The sequence below is a fragment of the Natator depressus genome, chromosome 7 (assembly GCF_965152275.1).
Source record: "Natator depressus isolate rNatDep1 chromosome 7, rNatDep2.hap1, whole genome shotgun sequence".
NCBI classification, from domain to species: domain Eukaryota; kingdom Metazoa; phylum Chordata; order Testudines; family Cheloniidae; genus Natator; species Natator depressus.
The window spans coordinates 75,884,117-75,897,874 of NC_134240.1; the positions used below are offsets into that span (position 1 = coordinate 75,884,117).

Sequence of the window (13,758 nt, forward strand, 5' to 3'; positions counted from 1 at the left end):
AAGAGAGATTCTGGATGCTGTCACCCAATCAACAGATATGAAAATAAAATGTTACAATCTCATGAAAATGGCAGATTTTAGTAGACAGAGGATTCTGTTAAACTGAATTGTAGAACTGTCCCTTTATATTATCATTGCCCTGCTCCCCAACCAGATGGAAGTTTGATGGTTACTGGCTTGGAAGCAACTTAAAAACAAAACAGCACATGGCAGAATTGAGCAGAAAGAAAAAAAATTTGCCAAGAGACACAAACAGTTTAAATATCTGCTGAAGATATAGGAAAGGCAACCTGAAACATTTTAAACCATAAGAGATGTGGGTATGATTAGCTACTCAGCTTCCAACAGAGGTAATTTTCATCCTTCTGGAAACTGTTAATGGCATTCAAAACTATCCTGAAATGCAAAGACTGTGCTGAATTCCACAAAGGTAAATGATAAAGCACTTTGTCAAACTTCAGGTACCATTTTCTTAGAACTAAAAGCTGATAATTTGCACCAATAGAGATTTCCTGCAAATATCTTAAATCTAAAATCACCTGGATAATGCAGGCCATGGCTTTGAGTTTTATAAGAAACAGAGAAGAATCTTAACCATCAAAGGCCAGATTCAATGCTCACCGAAATCAATGGAAAGATTTGCTTTAACTTCAATCAGGCCCTTAAAGTATACCTCCTAATTATAAAACCCCAGAAATCATTGACATCCAAAATAAGCAGGAGTTTGCACTGCTTGTGAACAAGCTATTTGTTTAAATACTGCAAGGCTAATCATAATGCAAATATTATGTAAGTTTTATACACTATCCTACAAATGCTGCCAACATAATTCTCTTGCCATTAGAAAGCACCCACAGAATTAGAATTCACTTGGAATAATAAAATTGAACATGTATGACAAAGTTAAGAGTGGGGAAAAAGAAAAAATCCTCCATAAAATATATACTGTTATGTAAAGGTCACCAATCAAACCTGATCAAATGAAGAAAAACTCATCCCAGACCCCATCTTCCGAAAGGTCAGCTTTAAGCTCCTCTGAAGCCTATTGTTCCTGGGAAGTTAATGTCTACAAATCTGGCAAGGTATATTTTCCTTTACTTTAATGAATATATTACCATTCCAAACAACTGAAAGCTTTGCAGAGTAAAAGGAGAAATCCTACAATTTATGCTCTGATTTTTGAAAACTCTGGTTTTAACAAATTTCCAGTGAACAAAAAGGAAGTAAATCTGTGGCCTCGGCCTGAATGCCTTTCCCATACCTGGGGCCAGACCTGAAACTCCGAAGCACTATTTCTACCTTTAAAGTCTAATCTAAGCTAGCACTGAGAAGTCCTAGAATACTTCCAAATGCCATACCTCTCAACCTGCCAAGGAATAAACATGGAATGTAATCTGTGACCAAGATCCAAAATGAGGGGGAGACAAGAGCGTGCATACACACACCCCAAATAATTCACGCAGAAAACTTAAAACACTGTGGGATTCATTCCTTCTGGGTAAGTAACACTTTCTGTTATCTCTGTTACATGATTTTTTTTGTGATGTAAATCATTTTCAACAGTAAAAGTGAGGGGACATCAAGTTTGTGTGGAATATAGTAAGTTTCGGAGTAAAATGACTGATAACTCTCAAAATGAGTGGTTTCAGAGTAACAGCCGTGTTAGTCTGTATTCACAAAAAGAAAAGGAGTACTTGTGGCATCCGTACTCCTTTTCTTTTTTCTCAAAATGAGTCGTATTTGAGAGATATGGCCAGCACATCCCATGCTCAAAGTTTCTGAACTCTCATGTACACGCCAAACCCAAAGTTTTAAAGACCTTGTATTAGTTCCTTACATTTTCAGATTTATCTGCCAAATTCCATTCTCTTTAACAAATAACCTTGAAACTCTCACAGACTTCAAGAAGGCCAAGATTTCGCTATTCACTATTTGTAAGTTTTCATGACTAAGTTCAATTCATCCCCCAGGTTTTCAATGGTCTTGAAGCAAAAGCATGAAACTGTCTTTCCTTCTCTCTTGGTAGTGGCCTCCCTGGCACCACTAACATTGCACGAAGGGGAACAGTGACTAGCAGACAAGCCAAACTCTTTAGCTTCCTGTCCAAAAAGAACTTGTATATTACCAGAGGTACTGTCCAATGGGATTCCTTTTATGGGAATTTGTCAATCTTCCTCTTCTCAGTGTATTAATTCATTACTCTGAGAGTACGCCAGTCAGTTGGAATCTAAAATAATGTGATTTTGCAAAGCTGGTGCCATAAGGTCATAGTTAGAAACCCCACAATCAGCTGATGGGTTGAAATGATGCTCCGTGCTATCACATTGTTAATGGTGATTTACTGCTGTCTCTCCTGCTCTTCATTTCATCAAACACTTGAGGAGAGAACTAAAGAGCATCAGGGTTTAAATACATCATCAAATGACTAACAAGAAAAGCAACATAAATTATCCCTTGCAGATTAATAAAAGTCAAAATAAACATTGATCATATGCACTAGAGTGACTTGGTAAGATTATCACAACAACGAGATGGAATGAGTATCTGAAAAACCAGATTGAAAGTGAGAGACTACTGAAATGCTTGGATTTTTAAATGCTCCTTTCATTCAAAACAATGATCAGTGTACTCCCCAGAAGATACCCTATTCATCAGATTATAAAGACCATCACCACGATAAACCTTTCAGAAAGAGTTGGGGCACAAAATCTTCAGGCTGGGAGAACCTTTTACAAAATCATCATTACTAACTGAGAACAATGCACATGATCAAAATCTGGGCAAACGTACCTCACCCTTGAAAAAGCAACATAATCAAAAGCCAAAGACTGCAGACAGCTCTAAACTATGTAAAATCATAGGTCTCAAAATGGACTTATATGGAGCTAGACTGAAACAAATGGAGAGAGAAGATGACCATCGTTGGAAAAAAGAAAGGGAGTACTTGTGGCACCTTAGAGACTAACCAATTTATTTGAGCATAAGCTTTCGTGAGCTACAGCTCACTTGAAGTGAGCTGTAGCTCACGAAAGCTTATGCTCAAATAAATTGGTTAGTCTCTAAGGTGCCACAAGTACTCCTTTTCTTTTTGCGAATACAGACTAACACGGCTGTTACTCTGAAACCATCGTTGGAAAGAAACAGGAGACATGATACTGTATCATAAAAACATAAGAATGGTCATACTGAGTCAGACCTATGGTCCATCTAGCCTTGTATCCTTCAGACAGGGGCCAGTGACAGATGCTTCAGAGGGAGTAAACAGAACAGGCAATTTATCAAGTGATCCATTCCCTCTCATTCAATCCCAGCTTCTAGCAATCGGAAGGTTTAGTGACACCAAGAGCATGGGCTTGCATCCTGGACCATTTTGGCTAACAGTCATTGATGGACCTATCCACCATGAAATTATATAATTCTTTTTTGAAACCAGTTATGCTTTCAGCCTTCACAACATCCCCTGGCAATAAGTTCCACAGGCTGACTGTGCGCTGTGTCAAGTAGTACTTCCTCTTGTTGCTTCATGCTGCCTGTTAATTTCATTAGGCGATCCCTAGTTCGAGTGTTATGTGAAAGGGTAAATAACACTTACTTAGTCACTTTCTCCACACTATTCATGATTTTATAGACTTGTATCATATCCCCCCCACTAGTCTCTTTTCCAAGCTAAAAAGTCCCAGTCTTTTTAAGCTCTAACTGGTTTTTGAATGTTATAATTCTTGACATCTGATTTGTGTCCATTTATTCTTTTACGTAGAGACTGTCCAGTTTGACCAATGTACATGGCAGAGGGGCATTGCTGGCACATGATGGCATATATCACATATATCTCTTTGATCACGGTTTCCTTTGAGAACAGGACCCCGGCCTTCCGCGAAGCCTGAGCTCGTAAGCTGGAAAAATATGCCCCTCTGGCCGACACCCTGAGAGTGAAGGGCTACGAGGTGCAGATGGATGCACTGATCGTCGGAGCCCTGGGCGCTTGGGACCCCTGCAACAAGCGTGTGCTGTGGACCTGTGGGATCGGTTGACGCTACGCACGGCTCATGCGGTGCGTCATGGTCTCGGACACCATCCGATCGTCCAGGAACATCTGCATCGAACACATCACCAGCCACTGACAGTACCAGGAGGTGTGAGCCGGTACAACATTGTGCATCAACTATGAGAAAGGGACGAGAGACTTTTCCATTGGACCATATGAACTGGAACCATAAACTCACTGAACATTAAATCTCACCAAATGAGGGTAAATCCATCCTCATCATCGTATCCACTCATTATACTCCACACCTAAACATAGCGATTATATGAACAACATACCTATCAATGTCTGTACTTTGACCCGTTAACCTTTTACCCCCATTCGGGGAGATTGCAGATTATGTATTCCTTACGCCACCTGTTCCTAAACTGAACTTCGCACCCCTTGATAATCTGTACCTTATTCCCTGATAACCAGAAACTTCTATGCTTAAACTCTGTACCGTTTTCTTTTTATTTTAACATCTTAATAAAATTATTTATCTATAAAGAGTGTCTTATAAATGTTTATATGATACTGGTTATCATAAACACTGTGAGATGTATGTACGGGTGTCATGCAAGAGTTGTATGCATGCACTAAAAATATGTCTAAACTATATAACCAGGCAGACTTGCTAAACAAGTTTTTCCCAGGCAAAGGAATATTGATTTACTTGTCTGCCTAGATCTCTGATGTAAATTAAGCAGGAAAAGCAAAACACAATGGGAGCTCCATTTGCATGCAAGTCAACAGGAAAAGCCACCTTCACTTTGGGTGTGAAATCAGCATGGGAAGACACTGGAATCTGAACCCCTGGGGTTCATCCTGACTCTGAAAACAAAGATAGTAAGTTCTGGGGAAATACAAGGGGAAGCAAAAAGATGTTTTGGTTATCCATTTCACTGAGGAACACTCCTGGTGGAAGGGAGTGATTTATGAAAAATATGGATCCTGATTTGACTGAAAATCAGCAAACTCTGCAAAAGGACTTTGAAGGTGAGAATACTGCTTTTAGCCAAAGGAGTGTAGCTTGCAAAAGTTATGTTTAGTGCATTAAAGGCATGTTATATATCTGTTTTATTTGTAACCATTGTATTTACTCAATGTCACTTAAATCGCTATCTTTGTTAATAAACTTCTCTTTGTTTATTCAAAATGCAAATTCTTAGTTTAATTAAACAAGTTGCTGTGTATGCTGTCTCTTCAGAGATAACCAGCTTGGTAATTTCTGAGAGTGTCCAGAGACAGGGGCTGGAAAGTCAAGGGAAATGCACTTCCAGGGGGCTCAGGAATTGGGGTGCTCCAAGTGTTATCTGCAAGGGAAAGTATGAGCTGGCAGAGGCCTGAGAAATTTGTCAGGAGTGGCTAACAGACTGGGGTGACAGAGCAGTCACTCAGTTTAGCACCAACAAATTCCCCTCCAACTGAGGCTGGAGGAGAGGGGGTGGGAACAAGGTGACCTGAAGATCTGGGCACCCCATATGACGGTGCACTCTATATGATTTTATGAAAGTATACTGATGAATGTGAATATAATGTAACTAAAATATGCTTCATGCAAAAGGTCTCTTGTAAGGTATCATTACAAAGCTTATAATCTATTGAGTGTGGTCATCCTATTTGTATAAATGTATCACTCTTGTATCTGAAACTAGAAATATAAAATATAACTCTGAGGGCCTATTGTAATTATGCAAAGTGCAGGCCATTAATGGTGGTTTGGAATCTTGATGGCTCCCATCAATTGACTGTGGATGGCTCTATTTGCAGGCAGGCCTTCCTGTAAGTCAGGCTGGGAGGAATGAAGGCTAGCAGGTCTGGCTCAAACCAGGCAGGGCATTGAAGTCCTAAGCTGACAAGGCAGGAAAGCAGGAGCAGAAGTAGTCTTGGCACATCAGGTGGCAGCCTCCAAAGGGGTTTCTGTGATCCAGCCCATCACACTGGGCACCCCAAGAAAATGTCATAATGGACTCCAGTGGAACACAGGAGAAGACTCAGGTTATGTGGTAAGTTGCCAACAGCAATATGGCAAGAAAATTCGTTTTCCAAAATACTTGTGTGTTAGATTTCATCAAAACACTTTGATAGAAGGGCACATCCAGTATTAAACAAGACAATTGCCACATTTGGCTTTTCAGTTTGATCTACACACAATTATCTTGCTGTCCACCTCTCCTTCCTTAATAAGGAGCATCTTTATGAACAACCTGAGTGAAAACAAGTACATAGGCTTCATTAAGTGCAAAGCTTCAGGAAGACTGATTAGGTGTATCATAATTTTCACTTAGTCCAGTGTGGGATGCACATCGCTTTAGGAAGGAATTACTCTCCCCCAGTCTGGATTTGGAATAAGCTTCTGCACCATGTCACAAGTCCCAACCTGATTTGGCACAAGATGAGTACATCACTAAGGTTATGATCAGTGAAACTCAAAGGTTCCAGAAATTTGTATTCAAACGAGAATAGCAAAGACATTTTTTTTTTAACATCAGGAAGTGTTTTTATGACTTTCTTCCTCGGCAACACTTCAACAGCTAAACCTACATTAATGACAGTGGAACCAGTAGTGAACACTACAGTTAAGGTTGCAAAATTACATTCAGCATAACCTCCTGTTTCCAGTCATAACTGTCTGAAAAATGTCACGTTCCAGCTGAAGCTTTCTAGGCTTTAAGCAACGAACTTTTGTGGGCCACTTGAGTGGTTGTGGTATATTTATAATTTAAGTAATTATATTATAGTCCCTTACTAATTTGTCTTTATGGAAGATGTGGGACATTATTTGATAAAATAACAACAGAACTTCTGAATTAGCTATGATTAACCCATTAAGTGTCCTGCCCTGAATGACTAGTAAATTCAATGAAGCAGTCATATGACCTTACGTTGTACACTGTATGCCATGATGCTGAACCATGCATGAACTATAATTAACCCTTTAACCACCCCTAGAAACACAGATTACATCCATCAAAGTATTAATTATACAACCCTAAGGATCTATGCTATATGCCCTGCCACTACAGCACATCGTTAGGGAGAAAAAGGCGCATGTTAAATGGCAATGGCTGTGGGCATGCGAGGATGGCACTCAAGCAATTAATTTGACATTTCAAAAACTGAAAATAATGATGCATAATTAATTGTTATAATTCTATAGTTAAGACACAATAATAAAAAAAATCAATATAAGTATAATAGTAGGGCAATAGGACCATTACAGTTAAGGATTGGACTAGCTTACCGTTTAACAGCTGAGTTTTTTAAGTGCTCTAAAATCCACAATCTCAGATTTCTTGAAAACTGTTGTGTCTAATAGGGATCTAGTGTGTAGTTAGTGGTCACAGTTTGATGTCATTTGAGCAATGGGTTTTGAGATAACACCCCTTAAAATTTATGGCATTAATATTTTACCATTTTTATAAAAAAATTTCACACCTTTGGGCTCAAACTATGGCTCTGATTCTCCCCAAATAGACACCATCTGTTCAGCACTGATCTCCGCTATAGAGTCTGGCACCCACTGCTCCTTTGTGGCAGAATTTTAAAAGTTATTCAGAGAAAAAATTGGACCTAATGTGGCTCAGGCCAAATTGCCAAGCCAGAAAAGGTCATTTGAACACGTGCAATAGGAGTTGGGCACTGTTGCAAGCCAGAGTGTTTGCAGACAGCCTGATATCAGAGTAACTGGGTGTTTGAGGTGACATGTTGAGAGCACTGAATCAAAGCAACACTTCTGGAAAGTGAGTTTGAGTCCTGTCTTTTGCAGCATATTAGTTGCTCTCAGCCTTCTGGAGATTTTGTCCTGAGAGCAAAGTATCTGGTTTAAGAATTGATATTTCAAAATGCTCAAAAACCCACATGCAGACTCAGATTTTACTTTAGACATAATGTAAATAAAAATAACATTAATTGAATAGAGGAAAAATTAAAGACTAGTTAGCAGAAGCATAAATTAATGTACACATGCCACATGGTCCTAACCAGTATCCTGAACAATGAAACTGAGTGTGATCAAAGAAAAGCAAGTAGCTGCAACTATCATTAGTTTCATCATGACCAAAGGGAGCATCAGGAAATGCACCTCTAAAAGAGAGCTCTATTCTAAGAACTGGCATAAGGTTGAAGCTGACTAATGTGGTGCCAATATTCTGTCACTCAGAACAGTAACTTATATTTATCATAAAAAAACCACAAAAATTAATTTCAACTGTAATAGTTCAGTCTACACAAACTGAAGCTTCAGACCTATCAATTTCACCCCTAAAAGTGTTGTAGATTCTGTGAAAAACACATCCAAAAGACCCATTGAGCCACGGAAAAGAAGCCCTTGAGGAATTCCATCATGATTTCAACAATTTCCATCCCACCATCAACCTCAGCCTGGACCAGTCCACACAAGAGATGCACTTCCTGGACACTACAGTGCTAATAAGCAATGGTCACATAAAACACCGCCCTTTACTGGAAACTTACTGACCGCTATACTTACCAACATGCCTCCAGCTTTCATCCAGACCACATCACACGATCCAAGCTCTAAGATACAACCACATTTTCTCCAACCCATCAGACAGAGACAAACACCTACAAGATCTCTATCAAGCGTTCTTACAACTGCAGTACTCACCTGCTGAAGTGAAGAAACAGACTGACAGAGCCAGAAGAACACCCAGAAGTCACCTACTACAGGACAGGCCCAACAAAGAAAGTAACAGAATGCCACTAGCTGTCACCTTCAGCCCCTAACTAAAACCTCTCCAGCGCATCATCAAGGATCTACAACCTATCCTGAAGGACAATCCCTCACTCTCACAGATCCTGGGAGACAGGCCAGTCCTCGCTTACAGACAGCCCCCCAACCTGAAGCAAATACTCACCAGCAACCACACACCACACAACAAAAACACTAACCCAGGAACCTATCCTTGCAACAAAGCCCGTTGCCAACTCTGTCTATTCAAGGGAGACCATCATTGGACCTAATCACATCAGCCACACCATCAGGGGCTCGTTCACCTGCACATCTACCAATGTGATATATGCCATGATGTGCCAGCAATGCCCCTCTGCCATGTACATTGGCCAAACCAGAGAGTCTCTACGCAAAAGAATAAATGGACACAAATCAGACGTCAAGAATTATAACATTCAAAAACCAGTCGGAGAACACTTCAACTTCCCTGGTCACTCAATTACAGACTTAAAAGTTGCAATACTCACCAAAAAAAACTTCAAAAACAGACTCCAATGAGAAACTGCAGAACTGGAATTAATTTGCAAACTGGACACCATTAAATTAGGCTTGAATAAAGACTGGGAGTGGATGAGTCATTACACAAAGTAAAAACTATTTCCCCATGCTAATTTTTCCCCTACTGTTACTCATACCTTCTTGTCAACTGTTTGAAATGAGCCATCCTGATTATCACTACAAAAGTTTTTTTTTCTCCTGCTGATAATAGCCCACCTAAATTGATAGTCTCATTACAGTGCGTATGGCAACACCCATTTTTTCATGTTCTCTGTGTGTGTATATATATATACGTTCCAACTGTATTTTCCACTGCATGCATCTGATGAAGTAGGCTTTAGCCCATGAAAGCTTATGCCCAAATAAATTTGTTAGTCTCTAAGGTGCCACAAGTACTCCTCGTTCTGAATTACAGTAAACATTTATCTGAATTTCCTGGTTTTCAGAGGTTTAAGTATATGTGCACTCAATGTTCTGGAAGGCTATGAAACACTGTCAGCCAACCTTAACTCAGTCTTAATGTTTTTGGGCAGTGAATACAAGAAACAACAATGATAACCATTGTGCCAAAACATTACATGGGACAATAACATCTGAACTGTATTAACTTAAATGTTATTCAATATTAGCAGACATGCATAATGCAAAGGCTCTGAAGAACACTTAATCAGTAGTCTCTGAACCCTGATTAGCATTCAGATTTTAGTGTCAAGAACTGCAAGTTGAGCAGAATAATATACTTACCAGTAAAGGCTAAATGTTCCTCAGTACCTGGCTCACGCAGAGGTGTCTTGAACTAGTGGAAAATGGATAAAGAATGTTCTACACATTAAGGATCGTAATTTCTGACACGCTGCTGGGGGCAGAGGACAGCTGTGCAAATTACACTCCAACTGGGGTCTGAATTTGTCAGCACTGATATATAAAACTGTCCCTCAGAATTCACTGTGGTTGCTAGCAGCTCAGTGAAGTACAAATGCTCTCCCTGAAGTGCTGCTATTGCTTTCAAGCCACTTTGTGTGTATTACACAAGCTAGGATGCTGCAATAGCTGCCTCCGCATCTGAAATAGGGAAGCTTTCTGTCGTTAAATGAAAAGCTAAGAAAGGAGAAGGAAGGGCACCTTCAGGGTCGGATACAGAGCTGATTTTTTCCCAAGAGGTAAAAAATGGGAAATAGAGGGGAATTGTAAGGGTGGAGATTTTGAGGGTTGTTTGTGGGGTGAGTGTGTGTTAACTTTTTAAGCTGTCTGGCTCCACTGCATCATGCTTTGCATCTGGCAGTCACTTTACACTTGCATCAAGTACCAAAATGATAGCAAGTCAGAACGATAATGTTTTTGCCCTCATTTCACACAGGTGTGAAAGGCTATACAGAGTGCAAGGCAGTAGACAAAGAGGCCAATGAACTTTCTGGTATCTGCTTCAATGGCTCGAAAATTAAAGCAGAAGACAAACTAAACAAAAAACAGATGCACAAGTGCACCTTGGGATGAATGTATTACGGACATAGACTCACCACTACACTATTCAGTCACATTTTACCTTTTTTTCACCTGCTAATGTGGCATACAGCTATGTCAAGCTGGCAATGCATTTATTTGCACTGGAACAACTTGCAGGTTTATAGCTAGTTTTTATTTTTATTTTATGTGAACTGCTATATTTCATCTAATGTCTGCCCAGCATACATGGGCTTTGTAAATGATTTTACAGCAATAGTAGCTCTTGAATATATATATATATATATATATATATATCACCTATTTCAAGAAAAAATAACCCTTTATTATTTCTTCACCTAGCTAGTACCCCTACTATATTATGTGAAGAACTGGTACATGTAGGGTGCCTAACATCTGCTTCATTCTAAAAGATTTTTGCAACCTATTCTGAGAAATTGTAATACCTCTATTATTTGCAGCAGGCATTTGAAATTCCTCAGGGGTGAGGGGGACGGGGACTCAGGGGCTATCAAAGTGTCTTCTCTTTCTCTCATAAAATTCTGTTTAGGTTTTGCTGATACATCAACTGTTCAAAATCACCATTTTTCATCTTTTGTTTGCACAGCCCTGGAAAATGTTGGCACCTTGCCAAAATAATAGTCAAACACAACCATTCTAACGAGCTGAGCCCCGTGCTGCTACTAATGTGTTAGCAGCAGCGCACACTGCACTGAGCATCCTAGGAACTGCAAAAGCCGCTTTACCAGGGGAGACTCAGCCTGGGCTCCCTCCAACCAGGGCTGGTCTTACCATGAGGTGAACTGATGCGGCTGCCTCAAGTGCCAGATTGTGGGGGGGCGCCACTAGGACCCAGAGTCTAGAAAATTGTGTCTGCTGCTGGTGCACATGTATTCTCTCTGCTCCAGATGCACAGAGATGGTGGAGTGCTGTGCTGGAGGAAAGAGGGCACAAGAGACATAACAGGCAGGCAGGAGAAAAGGTGAGAGGGAATAACAGAAAGCAGCAGGAGCTGCAGGGAGAGAGAGGAGGAGGAGCCTCTTAGGTACCTCTCTAGCACCCCCAGGAGCCTGGGCTGATTAACACCTGCTTCTCAGGGAGCTTCCTGTTTCCTGCTGCTTTTCTGAACCCACTTGTGGAGAACAGGAACTCAACTGAAGTAGTAGGAGCCAGTTAGGCCCTTAAGACGCTGATATCTTCCCTCACTCAGGCCCTGCTACCAGCCTGCTTATTTGTCCCCTTCAGCTGAGTGTTGAGAGCCACTATAGCTGGCACAGAACAGCAGTCATGAGTGAAAGAAGAAAATGCCCCTCTGGGGCAGCATTCAGAAAAAGAAGAAAAGCTTCCTTTGCTTTTCTATCTAAGCAGGAAGGAGCTCTCCTGAGATACACAGACACACATGTTCACGGTGAGCCTTCCGGCCCCAGTGAGGATGTGAGTGTGAGGAGATGCCTGATCTTCCACTTAGTCAGAGTGTAGGTGACCTGGCAGCTACTGCAGCATCCATATCTCCATCTCAAATGGATGTAACCATGCACATTCCTGAAAAAAAAAGTATAGATCAGAGAAGAGTGTGGTGGAGGCGCAAGAAACGGCTGCTGCTGAGTTTAGTTCCCTAAGTCTAGATGATCCAGGACTGTGGATCCACTTGAGCAGTAGCCTGAGGGACTTCCTTGTACTGCATGGGCCACAGCAAGTGAAAAAACTTCATGTTCCCCAAAGACAATGAAAATAGAAGTTGCCATCCAACACATTACTGGCATGAAATCCCCAATGGCAACAAAGTGGAGAGGCCATGGCATCTAAGAAGAGTCACCACCCAAGAAATGTACACACACCACTACCTTGGAAAAACAATTCAAAATGAGATCATACAGTTACTGGCAACAAAAGTCAAACAGAAGATTGTGGCAGATCTGAAGTCAGCAAGATATTACTCTGTTATTCTGGACTGCACACCTGACATCAGCCATACGGAACAAATTACTTTAATGGTACGTTTTGTAACAACAGAACCTAGTGGAAATGTCCCTGCAATGGTAACTGTCAGAGAACATTTTCTAGAATTTATTGACATTGATGATACTACAGGAGCTGGTATGACAAATGTGCTTCTTAAAAAGCTGGAAGATACAGGAATTGCGATAGCTGACATGAGAGGTCAGGGCTACGATAATGGTGCTAACATGAGAGGAAAGAACAGAGGAGTGCAGACACAGATCTGAGAGTTAAACCCTCGAGCTTTTTTTGTCCCGTGCAGTTCTCATTCATTGAACTTGGTGGTCAGTGATGCAGCATCAGCTTCTAGTGAGGCTGCTGAATTTTTTAATGTAATTCAAAGCATCTATGTATTTTTCTCTGCATCAACTCATCAATGGCAAATTTTGAAGCAACATTTGGGAACATCCTCTCTGACACTGAAACCACTGAGTGCCACACGATGGGAAAGTCGAGTGGAGGCAGTAAAGCCTCTCAAACACCAAACTGGGAAGATAGATGATGCCATAGTTGCCATTATGGAGGATAATGCTATGACAGGAACTGTTCATGGAAGAACAGTGGCAGAGGGAAATGGAATCACCAGAAACATACATAACTTCAAATTTCTATGTGGCTTAGTGTTGTGGCATGACATACTTTTTGAAATAAATGTTGTAAGCAAGAGACTCCAAGGTGTTGACCTTGATATATCTGGAGCAATGGACCAACTGCACAAAGCAAAGTCCTACTTACAGTCTTACTGGTCAGATGAGGGATTTCAAAATGTTCTGAAGGGTGCACAGAAGTTAGCGGAGGAACTTCACACTGAAGCTATTTTCCCACCCATTCAAGAATACAAGAGTCACCGAAGAAGATGACATTTTGATTACGAGGCACAGGATAATCCCATGAGACCCCAAACAACAATTCAAAGTTGAATTATTTAACCAGGTGCTAGATTGTGCAATACAGTCAGTTGAAGAATGTTTCATGCAGCTCAAGGAACACAGCAGTATATTTGGGATGTTGTATGATA

General features: G+C 40.6%; 1 protein-coding gene across 7 annotated transcripts in view; it reads right to left on the minus strand.

The window, feature by feature from the left end:
• ANK3 (ankyrin 3) overlaps positions 1 to 13,758 on the minus strand; it is a 288,028-nt gene that overhangs the window by 229,878 nt on the left and 44,392 nt on the right. The gene's annotated exons all lie outside the window — the stretch shown is intronic.